The 13,488-nt window shown below is 44.9% G+C and overlaps 1 pseudogene across 1 annotated transcript in view; it reads right to left on the minus strand.

Annotated features, from left to right (window-relative positions):
- LOC149448813 (uncharacterized) overlaps positions 1-13,488 on the minus strand; it is a 63,738-nt pseudogene that overhangs the window by 9,921 nt on the left and 40,329 nt on the right. Inside the window, exons 7-8 of the transcript XR_016315485.1 lie at positions 9,603-9,658; positions 7,752-7,806 (exon numbers count right to left, since the gene is read on the minus strand). The product of XR_016315485.1 is annotated as an uncharacterized LOC149448813 (transcript). The remainder of the gene's footprint in view (positions 1-7,751; positions 7,807-9,602; positions 9,659-13,488) is intronic.

The following is a 13,488-nucleotide window of genomic DNA, read 5'->3' on the forward strand; positions in this document are numbered from 1 at the left end:
CTACCTCCACTCTTAACCAGACAAACGCATTGACTCCTGTTAAATTCTCAACAAATGTTGTAATTATATCTGTGTATCTGTTGACTTGTCCTCACCTCTAGGCGCACTCAGGTTTATGACTGTGGCCTGGTTCCTAAGAAACATCCCCCCCTATTCATGTGAGCCTTATCAGCTTCTAATTGGGGCGGAGTTGAATGCTCATTTGAGCATCTCCCTATAAATTTAGTTCAGCTCATGGGGGAGATCTCTGATGGGGGGCACAGTCTCTGATGGGGGTGCTGCTTATGATGGAGTGCGGCTTTGAATGAGTGCAGAGCAGTTAAACACAGCAGTTGAACTAAAGCAGGAGAACTTAAGCAGCAGGAAGACAACAGCAAGAAACTCTACTGCATGCTGGACAGACTGCAAGGAAACACCCTGGGAAACATCTTTTACATACCTGAGTCCCACTCCGTGTACCTTTTTATATAATACACCCCTCTTCTCCTCTTCATATTACTATCCTCTGTTCCCAAATCTCATTTCTTTACCCCTCTGCTCCACCCCAAAACTTGTACATCTACACCTCATTGCTATCATCTCCCTACTATTGCTTTCATCCCCTCCCCAAAATGCCTCTTCCACTCCTCCTCCTCATTTTCCTCTCCTCTGTTCCCAAAATCCATTCACTATATCCCTCTGCTCCTCCCAAACATTTGTATATTGTGCCCTCACTGCTTCCCTCACCCCTCTATGGCACCCACCACCTCCTCCTATTACTCCACTATCCCACTGACCCGAACACCTCCACTAGTTGTTTCTCACGCTCCTGCACATCCCGCTCCCATGCCACCTTTCTCACCCTTCTCCTCATAACCGCGGGGGACATCTCCCCGAATCCTGGCCCTCCACCACCTCCCTCACCCGCACAAAACCCTCCCGCCTCCACGTCTTGTCGCAACCCCCGCAACTTAGTATCTGTCCCCCTGCTCCCTAAAATCTCCCCCCCGTTTTCATGTGCACTCCTGAACGCCCGATCGGTGTGCAACAAGCTTACCGCCATCCACGACCTCTTTGTTTCCCGCTCCCTCAACCTCCTGGCAATCACGGAAACCTGGATCCAGGCCACTGACTCTACCTCCCCTGCTGCATTCTCCTACGGAGGTCTCACCTGGACCCACTCACCCAGGCCCAACGGTCGTAAAGGTGGTGGGGTTGGCCTGCTCCTGTCACCGCTGAGCACCTTCCGAGTCCTCCCAAACCCCCCCTCCCTATCCTTCTCCTCCTTCGAGGCCCACTGCGTCCGACTATTCTCCCCAACCCCCCTGAAGATTGCTGTGATATACCGGCCTCCTGGATCCATACCCCGCTTCCTGGAAGACTTCTCCTCCTGGCTACCCTTCTTCCTCTCCTCTGAGCTACCCACTATCATCCTTGGGGATTTCAACATCCCTGTCAACCTCGACAACCCGGACACAGCCCGTCTCCTCCACTTAACCTCCTCCTTTGCACTTGCACAGTGCATACAATCCACCACCCACTCCGACGGTAATATCCTTGATCTAGTCTTCTCCAACCGCTGCGTTCCCCACAACCTCACTAACACCCCCTTCCCTCTCTCTGACCACAACCTGATTACCTTCTCTATCTCCTCATCCTCCAATGCCTACCCCTCCAAATGTCACACTTCTACCAGCCGTAACCTCCGCAACCTTAACCCTGCCTCCCTCCACTCCGCAGTTGATCAACTCCACGACCGCATCCTCCCCCTGTCCTGCCCCGACTTGGCTATGACCGCCTACAACAATGCGCTGTCAACAGCCCTTGACTCACTAGCGCCTTTAACCACACGCAACATCAGACCCCGACCGCTCCAGCCCTGGCAGACTGATCACACCAAAACCCTCAAACAACACAGTTGTGCCCTGGGGCGACTATGGCGCAAAACCAAATCCCAACAAGCCTTCACCCGATACAAATCGGCCTTCCACACCTACACCTCCTCCCTCCATACTGCCAAACAAGCCTACTTCCTTACCCTCATCAAGGCCCTCTCCTCCAATCCTCGCCGACTCTTCTCCACCTTCAACTCTCTACTCTCGCCACCCCCACCTCCACCCAGCACCTCACTCACTGCCCTTGAGATTGCCAATCACTTCAAAAACAAGATTGACACAATTCGCAAGGACATTGCCGCAACTCACACGCCTTCTCAACCCGTCCCCTCTCACACAGCTACCCCCTCATCCCCCCTCCCCCTCGACATAACCCACAGGGACTTCGTCGCTGCTCAAACTCCCTCCAACCCCCTTCCCCCTCACTCAGCTACCCCCTCTACACCCCTCTCCCACGGCCCCACCACTGCTCTGACCTCCTCTCCCACCCCACCCTACATTCCTCATACTAAAGCTCCCCCAACACTCCGCACCTTTGACCTTACTACCATCGAAGAAGTCTCCAAGATCCTCTCTGATGCCCGCCTCACCACCTGCCCCCTTGACCCTATCCCCTCACAACTCCTACAACCTCTCTCCCCCTCCATCCTACGCTCCCTCACCCACATCTTCAATCTCTCCCTCTCCTCCGGCACTTTCCCTTCCCCTCTGAAACATGCACACATCACCCCCATACTTAAAAAGCCCTCCCTGGACCCCAATGACCCGAACAACCTCAGACCCATCTCCCTGCTCCCATTTACATCTAAACTCCTCGAGCGCCTAGTCTACGCCCGCCTATGCTCTCACCTCAACGACAACAACCTCCTCGATCCCCTACAGTCCGGCTTCCGTCCCCTACACTCCACCGAAACTGCCTTACTCAAACTCTCCAACGACCTGCTAACCGCCAAAGCTAATGGCCACTATTCAGTGCTCCTACTCCTTGACCTCTCTGCGGCCTTTGACACAGTCGACCACCCCCTCCTCCTCAAAAAACTACACTCCCTCGGCCTCAGAGATTCTGCTCTCTCCTGGCTCTCATCCTACCTGTCACAACGCTCTTTCAGCGTTACCTATAATGCCACCACCTCCCTCTCACTCCCCCTCTCTGTTGGGGTCCCTCAAGGCTCTGTCCTTGGGCCCCTTCTCTTCTCCATCTACACCTCCTCCCTTGGCCAACTCATACACTCTCACGGCTTCAACTACCACCTCTATGCCGACGACACACAAATCTATCTCTCAACCCCCCACCTCACCCCCTCGGTCTCTGCCCGAATCACACACCTGTTGAGCGACATATCAGACTGGATGTCGCTCCACTTCCTTAAACTGAACCTCTCCAAAACCGAGTTTCTTGTCTTCCCTCCAGCCCGGACACCACCCCCCATTGACTTCTCCATCATGTCCAACAACGCCACCATCAAACCCGCCCCGCAGGCCAGAGTACTTGGTGTCATTTTGGACTCCAACCTATCCTTCCAGCCCCAAGTCCACTCTTTAACAAACTCGTGCAGACTCCACCTCCGCAACATCGCCAAAATCCGCACGTTCCTAACTCCAGAAACCACTAAACAGCTCATCCACTCCCTCATCATATCACGACTCGACTACTGCAACTCCCTCCTCACTGGCCTGCCTCGCCGCTGGCTATCCCCGCTTCAGTCCATCCTGAATACGGCTGCCAGACTCATTCACCTTTCCAACCGCTCCGTTTCCGCCACCCCCCTCTGCCAATCCCTCCACTGGCTTCTGATTGCGCAACGGATCAAATTCAAAATCCTAACGCTGACGTACAAAGCTGTCCACCATACTGCCCCGAACTACATCACTGACCTAATATCCAAGTACTGCCCAGCACGCACACTCCGCTCCTCACAAGACCTCCTTCTCTCTAGTTCCCTGGTCTCCTCCTCCCATGCCCGCCTCCAGGACTTCTCCAGGGTGTCACCCATCCTCTGGAACTCCCTGCCCCAACCCATCAGATTATCACCTTCTCTCCTCTCCTTTAGGCGCACCCTGAAAACCCATCTCTTCAGGGAAGCCTACCCCGCCCCCTGCTAACTTGCCGACCTCCTCCACTCTTCCTACCACTCCATCCCCCACAGCTATCTCCTCCTGTGCCACCATCCCCTCCCTCCTAGATTGTAAGCTTGAAAGAGCAGGGCCCTCAATCCCCTCATGTTTTGCATTGTATTGGTATTGTTCTGTCACATGTTCTGTCCCCCTTTGTAATGTACAGCGCTGAGCGAACTATTGGCGCTTTATAAATACTGTATAATAATAATAATAATGTGCCAGCAGCCTGAGACCAATTGAAGGGTTAATTACGTAATTAATTAACCCAGTGACAAACTCCAAACTGCCACCAGATTGTGAAGGGTTGCTAGTCCCAAAACTATGTTAGCAAGAACAAATGTGAACAATAAACATCTGTAACACACACGGTCACCACAGACAAGTATATTCAGAGGATTATTATATACAGTAGCACTCTTCAAGAGACAGGGATTCTTTAGTTTGCATTAAAAGCCTTAGCGATAATTTAACACTTTTCAAAATAGGGTCTATTAATGAACAGGTCATATGGGGCAATTAAAATATTTACAGAAAAGGATGCTACAAAGAAATAAAGAGAACAATAATGCAACAGAGAAATATAAGAAAGGAGTTAAGAAGGCAGAATACTTTCAAAGTCCTTGGTTTAGCACAGCCCAATTTTCCATGAAAAGCGTTGGCTTGGCTCTCAAGTCTGTTAAGAAGTTCCCTGGTTGATGTTAAACCAGAGCTCACTTACTAGATCCGGTCAGTCCCTTTCTATGATATCAAAGGGGTGTCGCCTGAGAACAATTGACCAATCATCCGGTTTAGGGGATGGGTGCTAGTAGGTCACCAAATTTATGACCAAGTCCCAACTACAGTTTTATACTAATATTAACAACTTTCAATACGTGCAGGTGGTATTCTAGCAAATGGCAGATTATTATTCAGAATGATAGTTCAAACCCAGGGATACCAAACACTGTGTACCTTTGTCACCCAGGAGGGAAGAGACTGCTAACAGTCATGTAAGACCTTGATTTGTTCGGTATGATATTCCCTATTCAAATATATACCTAACATTAAGGTGCCCTGTTCCTGTTGAATTCTATGAACTGTATGTGGAATTGTTACATGTGGAATAGACATTTTATGGCACGCTCTGCATTCCTAGAGCCTTAATGGCCTTACAGGTCATGTGTGACTGCTTGACTGAGTTATTGTTTTATAATAGGGCAGAGGAAAGTGGTTTCCATGGTTCTAATTAGCTGTTTACAGCTGTCATTCAGGCCTAGGTTCTGGTGTCTATTTTGTTTTAATTAAGATAAGAGGCTCTCTTGAAGTTCATTAAAACTTACAGCTACAAATTCCAGGTTTCAGGAGATGGGAGGGGAGGAAGATCATTACTGATGAAAGAACAAAAATGGCTGTCACGTACAGGTTCCATGTCTCTATAGTGCACAATTGTTACAGTCATGACAGCAGGCAGTATGTGCAGGAGAGAAGGGTATTAAGGTGGGTAGTATGGACAGGGAGGTAAGAGAGCATTCACAATGCGAAGACAGGTTGTGTAAGAAAGCAGAGGAAAAGGTTGAAAGTAGGGACAGGATATGTTTGTAATAGGACAGGCTCTCTATGCAGACAGAGGTTCGTTAAGACACCTGATGTCTCCTCTGTCTACTGGAGAGGTCATATAACTCCTGCTATGGATAATGCGAAATACAGTTTGTAATGAGGGTAGGATATAGCAGAAAGACAAAAGGGCTGTGCTCGGGGTGGAATGGCAATATACTTGAAGCAAAAGTGAAAGTGGATCCTAATATTATACAGGATCCTCATCCTACCATACACTGCATTAAAAAAACTATTAAAAAGGCTTCCCTAAATATCTTTTCAAAGTCTATTTCTTAAGCTACATCACCACTGCTGAATTATCCCTGCTGTACATGGCCAGAGCAGTATAAGGGTCTAACGCAGCAGCAGTGGTGTCACTGATTGATGGCCCCTTCCACGCCATGCCTTCAGCAGTGTAAAGTACAAAGGTGCATTTAGATGCTGTCTACAGCATCCCTGAGCCGCCATCTATGAACTTGCCAGGGCAACACATAAAGCATGTGTAACACTAACTGGCAGCATGCTGCAAGTCTACAGGCTTACTGTGCGTCACCATATCTCTATTAGCAGGCACAGCAAAATGACAACAGGTCAAATAAAGAAAATACATTAGACTAGGCCAGTGGTCGGCAAGCCGCGGCTCGCGAGCCACATGCGGCTCTTTACAAACTTAAATGCGGCTCTTCTGTGTGCCGGGCGCTCGCTCCCCTCCCTCCTCTCGGGCGGCCGCCCCCTCCCCTCCCTCCTCTCGGGCGGCCGCCCCAAAAGTCAGGATTCTGCAGCTGTCAGGATGTAGGCGGGGCAGCCAGGATGTAGGCGGGGCAGCGTGACAAACTCCTCTCCTCTCACAGTCCGCCCTGAAGACCAGAACGGCGCGGGAACACGGCGAGAGGAACGCACGGAGCAAAGGTAAGTGAACTGACACAATATGGGGAATGAATTACTATAGGGGGGATGAATTAATATGGCGAATGAATTACTATGGGGGGGATGAACTACTATAGGGGGGATGAATTACTATAGGGGGATGAATTACTATAGGGGGGATGAATTACTATAGGGGGGATGAATTACTATAGGGGGGATGAATTACTATATGGGGGATGAATTACTATATGGGGGATGAATTACTATGGGAGATAAATTACTATATGGGGGATGTATTTTCAGTTTTAAAAATGTGGCTCTCAAAATAAATTTCAATCGTGGTTTTGGCGAGATTTGGCTCAGTTGAAAAAAAAGGTTGCCCACCACTGGACTAGGCAAACAAAAGTTGCACAAAGTACATTATGTATGGTTTTGGAGTTTACAAACAGTTTCATCTTCATTTTTTTGTCTGCTGGGTACCTTTAAAATGGTTTTAAACCCTTACATATACCCACTGAAGTGACTGCCCTCAGATGATTCACAGAAGTGAAACAAATCCTCCAACATAAGTTGTACCTGTATATCTGCAGTCTACTGTTCTCTGCATCCCTTCAAAGTGCTGAATTTATAAAGCTTGTCTGAGAGTTAAAAAAAAAAAAAAAAAAAAAAAAAAAGGAAGGTGGCGGAGAGTTGAAATTACACACTGCCGAGATCAGTGTGAGCTTTTAGAGCTGATTGAAAGGTAGAGACACCCCCCCGTATATACAGCACAGAGGAATAGAGCTGATGCTGTCAATCTGTTAGAGGTCCCTCCCGTCACCATTTTTCTCTTGATGTCAGAAAAACAGGTCAGTAGTGATTCATGTAGATAGCAGAACATAGCAGCAGACAGAAATGACAGTGCTCCTAATTGAGACAAGTACACACTATAGAGGGATATGCTTTGTTCATATTTCATATCTGAGCTTTATAACCACTAACATATATCTGGATCTGTTTTTTGACTGGCATGAAATGTTTAAAGAAACGCTGCCCAAAGCAAGCAATTGCTCCTCATTTGACATGTACATGTAACATGGAAGACTGAAAGGAAAACTGAACTGTTAAAGATAACAACTCTTGCCTCAGAACCTTGAACAAATGTCTAATGTGTCTGGAGGTAAACAATGCTGACATAATAGGCGCACAGAGGGAAACCTGATGCAAGTACATACGTCTTCCCCATTTCAGACTTTACAATGATGGCAAGTTTTCTCTACATAAAAGTTAGACAAGGATGTAAGATGCAGATACTTGGATGGGCAAAAACACACTTACGCCTCCTTTAGATTCTCCTCAGGGATATACTCAACTTCGTCGACAGATATTTCACCTGCGATGAATGTTAAAAAAAAAAAATTAATCAGGGAGCTCATAAGTAATAATTAATTAAGCTGACAAATGGCAGTAACGACAGAAAGAAATGGCAAAAACATGCAGCAACTGGTAAGACTTAAGCAGAAGATGTACAGTATCTTCAGGAAAACAAAAATCGAAATTGTACAGCAAATCTAGAGATATAGACTGGTCATATATAAGCACATATAAAACATTGCCTGTAAAAAGTCAAGCTTAGCCCTGATCTCTTGAACCTCCAAACTGGTTCCTAAATAAGACAGGAGGCTTAATATGAACATCAGATAAACTCAACTTTTACAGTAAAAGCTTTGCATATACAGCTTCAGTTATCTGAATATCCAAGTTTACTGATTGTGCTGAGATTTTTTTTTTTTTATAGCATCCAACCTCCACCTATGTATTGTTTCAGCATATGTTTGCGACAGCTCAACCTTAAAGTTGAAATCTGTTTTTTTTTAGTTTTAGAGAATGTTAAACTAAACATGCTTGAGTCATATAGGAAACATCAACAAATAAATATGCAGTATGGAGTTAGCAAGTCTCCTAAATTAGCAAATGATTTCATATGTCAGTAAATTATCTAATCTCTCTCAGCACGGAAAAGCCACTCCCCATGGATGAATATGTTCGGTAGCTTGACATTAAAGCCCACCCACCAACTATATGCAAACGGCCAGTGGAACAGGTACAAACCAAATTATACTCATGACACGACATCTGCAAGCTCCCAAGCCAAGGCCAATATCTTCACCTGGCCATCACCAGGTTCAGGATGTTGGGACATTTGCAGTGGCTGGTAGGGGATGATGCGACTCCTAAGCAGGCAAATTTACCTCCCCCAAGTGAGTCAAATACTCTTTAAATTGTGCCTTACATGCTCCCCTAGAATGCACTGCAAGGGTTTGAGCAGCAGAGGAAGTGCTATAAATCCATAAAACGGTGGGCAGGACTAGGTGCGGCCAGCTGCCGATTCACAAACCACATGCTTGTGAATCATTAGTGACAACGCTGGTAGCCAATGCCTCTCACAATGGGCTTAATCCACAAATCTTTACACAAGGATAAAAATCTTTATGTAATGTCACGAGTGCAATTTTTAAATCTTATTGGTTGCAAACAATCACCTTTTTAATGGAAATCCCTGTGGTCCGTCAGCTTTATAAATTGAGCCTACTTGCATCTAATCTTACTGCAATGCAAGCACTGCATACTTGAGGGTGAAAACTCTGCTCTGAATGCAAGAGCATTGCAGCAGTGTTGTCAGAACACTGCAGGGGCCAATCTATCAAAGAAAAAAGGAGCTTACTACTGCTTTAACCAGTGTTATCAGAAAGTGTTTTGAGACTACAGAGCACCTCCCCAACAAGGTATGAAGAGGAGTGGGGAGGCGTTTTGTAATTCTAACAAACATTCTGTCCTAGGGCGACAATGCTGCACTTCCATAAATACAGTATGTGAGTGTTGTCATCTTAAACAGGAAGTGTGCTACAGGCAGGATCACAGATGAAAATAAAGGGAGAAATCAAAGAGAAATGAATGCAGCCACCACATCCAAGTACCAGTAAACTGCAGCATATTCATTTTTTTTCTTGGGTTTAGATACACTACCTTTTTTATTACCAAGATCTAACTCACATTAGAAATTACATGGTAGCGCTGCAAAACTAAAAGAAAAATCAACCCTGTGTATGTGTGAAAGAATCACAAACTGTGTTCTATTGTGGAGTAGATATAGAAATAGGGACTAAAATAATAAAAGCTAAGATATACCTGCACTCAGTCTGTTCTGGAGATCAAACTTCTGCTGCTTCAGTTGTTCCAGCAGCCTGTGAAAGCACAAAATTAAGTGGAATAGAATACAGTAGAAAAGGAAACAAACATACAAAAACAAAAATGTGCATAGAGCGAATTTGCGGGAAAATAAAAAACACATGTTGTGAACACTTCAGCCTTAACCCCATGGCATCTCTGATCTGTAGGTTATTGCTCCCCCTACTGAGGGATGTTAAACTATGGTCTCCCTTTGACAGCTAGTAGCCGACACTGAACAGCTTCTATCAGGCCTATCACTGACAGCCTCAGATCCCACTAATTATCAGAAACTAATCAGTGGTTCCTGATCTTGTGGTCACTATATCAGCTACAGTCATGGCCACAAATATTGGCACCCTTGCATTTCTGTCAGACAAGGCACCACTTCGCCCAGAAAAAATAGTTGCAATTACAAAGGTTTAGGCATTCTCATGTTTATTTCTTTTGATTGTATTGATACGACACAAAAAAGTGAAGAAACAAAAAGCCAAATCTGACACATTACACGCAAAACCCTCAAAAATGGACTGGACAAAATGATTGGCACCCTCAATTTATTATGTTAGCACACCCCTTGGAAATAACTGAAATCAAATCGCTTCCTGTAACCAGCAATGAGTTTCTTACACCACTCTACTGGAATTTTTGACCATTCTCCTTTCACCAGCTGCTCCAGGTCTCTCAGATTGGAAGGGATCCTTTTCTCATCTGCTGTTTTAAGATCTTTCCACAGGGATTGAGATCTGGACTCACTGGCCAATTCAGTACGCTCCAGCACTTTGTCTGAAACCATTTCTGGGTGCTTTTTGACGTGCTTTGGGTCATTGTCCTGCTGTAAGACCCATGACTTCTGACGGAGACCCAACTTTCTGACACTGGGCCCTACATTACACCCCAGAATTCTTTGGTAGTCTTCAGATTCTATGCCATGCATACAGTCAGGACATCCAGTGCCTGAAGCAGCAAAGAAACCCCAAAACATCAGTGAACCTTCTCCATGATTGACTGTATTATTTTCTTTAACCTCCCTAGCAGTCTGATTATGTCCATATTTCTGTGCTCAAAGCAGTACATTTTTTGCATGGAAATATGTATTTTTTTATTGTAGGCCTGTAATTTTTAGGAATAACTCACTGAAATCTGTCCAAACAAGAGTCTAGTAAACATCCCGGGTATGTTACAATTTGAAACACGAAATCATAAATTATAATTTAATAATCATAAAAAATAATAAAAATTTAATTCAATATAATCAAACCAAAAACACTGAAATTTGAAATATAGCGCCAAGTTCGCACATCACTGAGCAAAGTCACAGAATCGTTTTCAGTGTCTGATGACGAATTTCCCCACAAATCATTATCACTCAATTCTGTGGTTCTAACTTGCTATCGCTCTTCTCTAGCTGGTCTAAAACCGCTTTTGACCTAAAGGGACGCTTTTTGGACGCTATGGACATTTCTCAGTTTCCAGGCAGAAAGAACAGTAAAAATGTAGGCAGGGCGCAGGACAAAATGTATGTGAAATGGTTTGATACAGTAATGTTATACTATGTGATTTTAGTGTATTTAGTGAGTCACTTTTTGTCATTTTCAAATTTCCCATCATTCCGTCTCCGTATGTCCCGACGTCGGGGGGGGACGGATCCCAGATGACGGCATTCGCCAGAGGACATTGCAGGGGACACTGCAGGAGGGACATCGCGGGAGTGCAGAACAAGGTAAGTGAAGAACAGATGCCGGAGCAGCGCTGCATGGTAAGCCCGAGTGTAGCTCGGGGTTACCGCTTGTGGTACTGAAACTTTACCCCGAGCTACACTCCGGAATACCACCAGGGAGGTTAAAGGTCTCACTGCTTTTTCTGAAAACAGTAGCATTACCAAAAAAGCTGTAATTTTGTTTCGTCTGTCCACAGCACATTCTCCCAAAAGGATTTTCCTCAGGTAAGTTTTGGGAAACTCCATTCTGGCTTTTTTATGTTTCTGTGTCAGCAGTGGGGTCCTCCTGGGTCTCCTACCATAGTGTCCCTTTTCATTCAGATGACAACGTATAATGCAAGCTAAATGAGACAAATGTGGTGTGCTCTCTCCTCATAAATAAAACCATACATTTTGAGAACATAAAGTGACAGTCCAAAGAAATGTGTAACAGAATTATGATAATGAACATCGAATCCAGTATATATTGTGCTATCATCCAGCAATAATCAACACTGTGCTTGAATTTTGGTCCCGTTCCCTGCTCACATTGACCTATAAAATTATAATAGGCCAAAAACGCTTTATAAGGAAAATGTGTCTCCAAATTTCTGATCCGTGACATGTTCCTTCCACGTATTATGCCTCTTTAAACTCCAGATTTGTGCAAAATAAAACAAAAACATACCATAGTGCAACACACTTTTGTATAACCAAAAATTAAATGAGCTACAATATCCACTCACATTAAACACATTATATGTTAATGACATAACCAAGGACCAAATCAGGTTACTCTGATGTTTTTTTGTACTCTTTTATTCTTGAAATATTGGAATCCCAAGATAAACGCTCCCAAACTCTAGCACATAGACATCTCCTCACAATGCTCCACACTCGTAGGTCTGAGCCAAGTACATTCCCACCACATTCCCTATGGCAAACCCCATCAAAAACTGAAACATGTTTCTCATCCGCCCTGCACAATCTTCAAGTACTCTAGGACACTCATCTTTCTACTTAAATATAGATGTGATATAGTAGTGATAACTATCACTTATCTACACATTTAGCGCAGTTTGATGGTCATACACTTTCACCATTTTCACAATAATATGTATTGCTCCACTGTGCCGACTATATTGTGGTGTTTCCCATCACCGTGCACTCACCTTCTTCCCTGACCTAACAGATAGACGCTTAGGGACGATACCAGATTCTGCTTATCTGCTGGCAGTCCTTAGTAGCTACTTCATTCATTCTGGCCCTTTAAGGGAACATACTCTCGGATATCCAGTGGGATTAAGGTGTATATGATCAAAAGATAAAAAGGAATAGATGCAACCCCATAAAATGTAGACACTTTTATTCAAGTAAAAAAAATGCACTCACAAAGATAATGAATCAAAAGCATATTATAGCCATCAATCAAAATGGTTCCTCACATCACTCATGCCAATTTGAGCATGATCGGAAGTGATGTCACTAGGTTCCACCCGTTTGTGTCAGCAGTGGGGTCCTCCTCGGTCTCCTACCATAGCGTCTCTTTTCATTCAGATGGCAATGTATAATGCGAGCTGACACAGTTGTACCCTGTGCTTGAAGGTCAGCATGAATTTGTCTGGAAGGTGATCGAGGTTCTTTATTCACCAAAAACATTCCTTTGTTGCAATCTTTGATCAATATTTATTTTTTGTCCACGTTCAGAGAGATTAGATACAGTGCCATGGGCTGTAAACTTCACAATGTTGCGCACCGTGGATACAGGAACATTAAGATCTCTGGAGCTGGACTCGTAACCTTGAGACTGTCCATGCTTTTCCACAATTTTTGTTCTCAAATCCTCAATTATTTGCTGCTCTCTCTCTTCTCCATGTGGTACACAGAAACACACAGAAAGGTTGAGTAAATTTTTCACCATTTTAACTGGTTGCCGGTGTGATTTCTATTTTGTCAGCACCCGTTAACCACTTGCCTACCGGGCACTTATACCGCCTTCTTTACCAGGCCAATTTTCAGCTTTCAGCGCTGTCGCACTTTGATTGACAATTGCGCGGTCATGCAAGATTGTACCCATATGACATTTTTATCATTTTTTCTCACAAATAGAGCTTTCTTTTGGTGGTATTTAATCGCAGCTGGGCACTT

This window comes from Staurois parvus, unplaced genomic scaffold, assembly GCF_062004578.1.
Source record: "Staurois parvus isolate SC_StPar_1 unplaced genomic scaffold, SC_StPar_1.0 ptg000656l, whole genome shotgun sequence".
Classification (NCBI taxonomy): Eukaryota; Metazoa; Chordata; class Amphibia; order Anura; family Ranidae; genus Staurois; species Staurois parvus.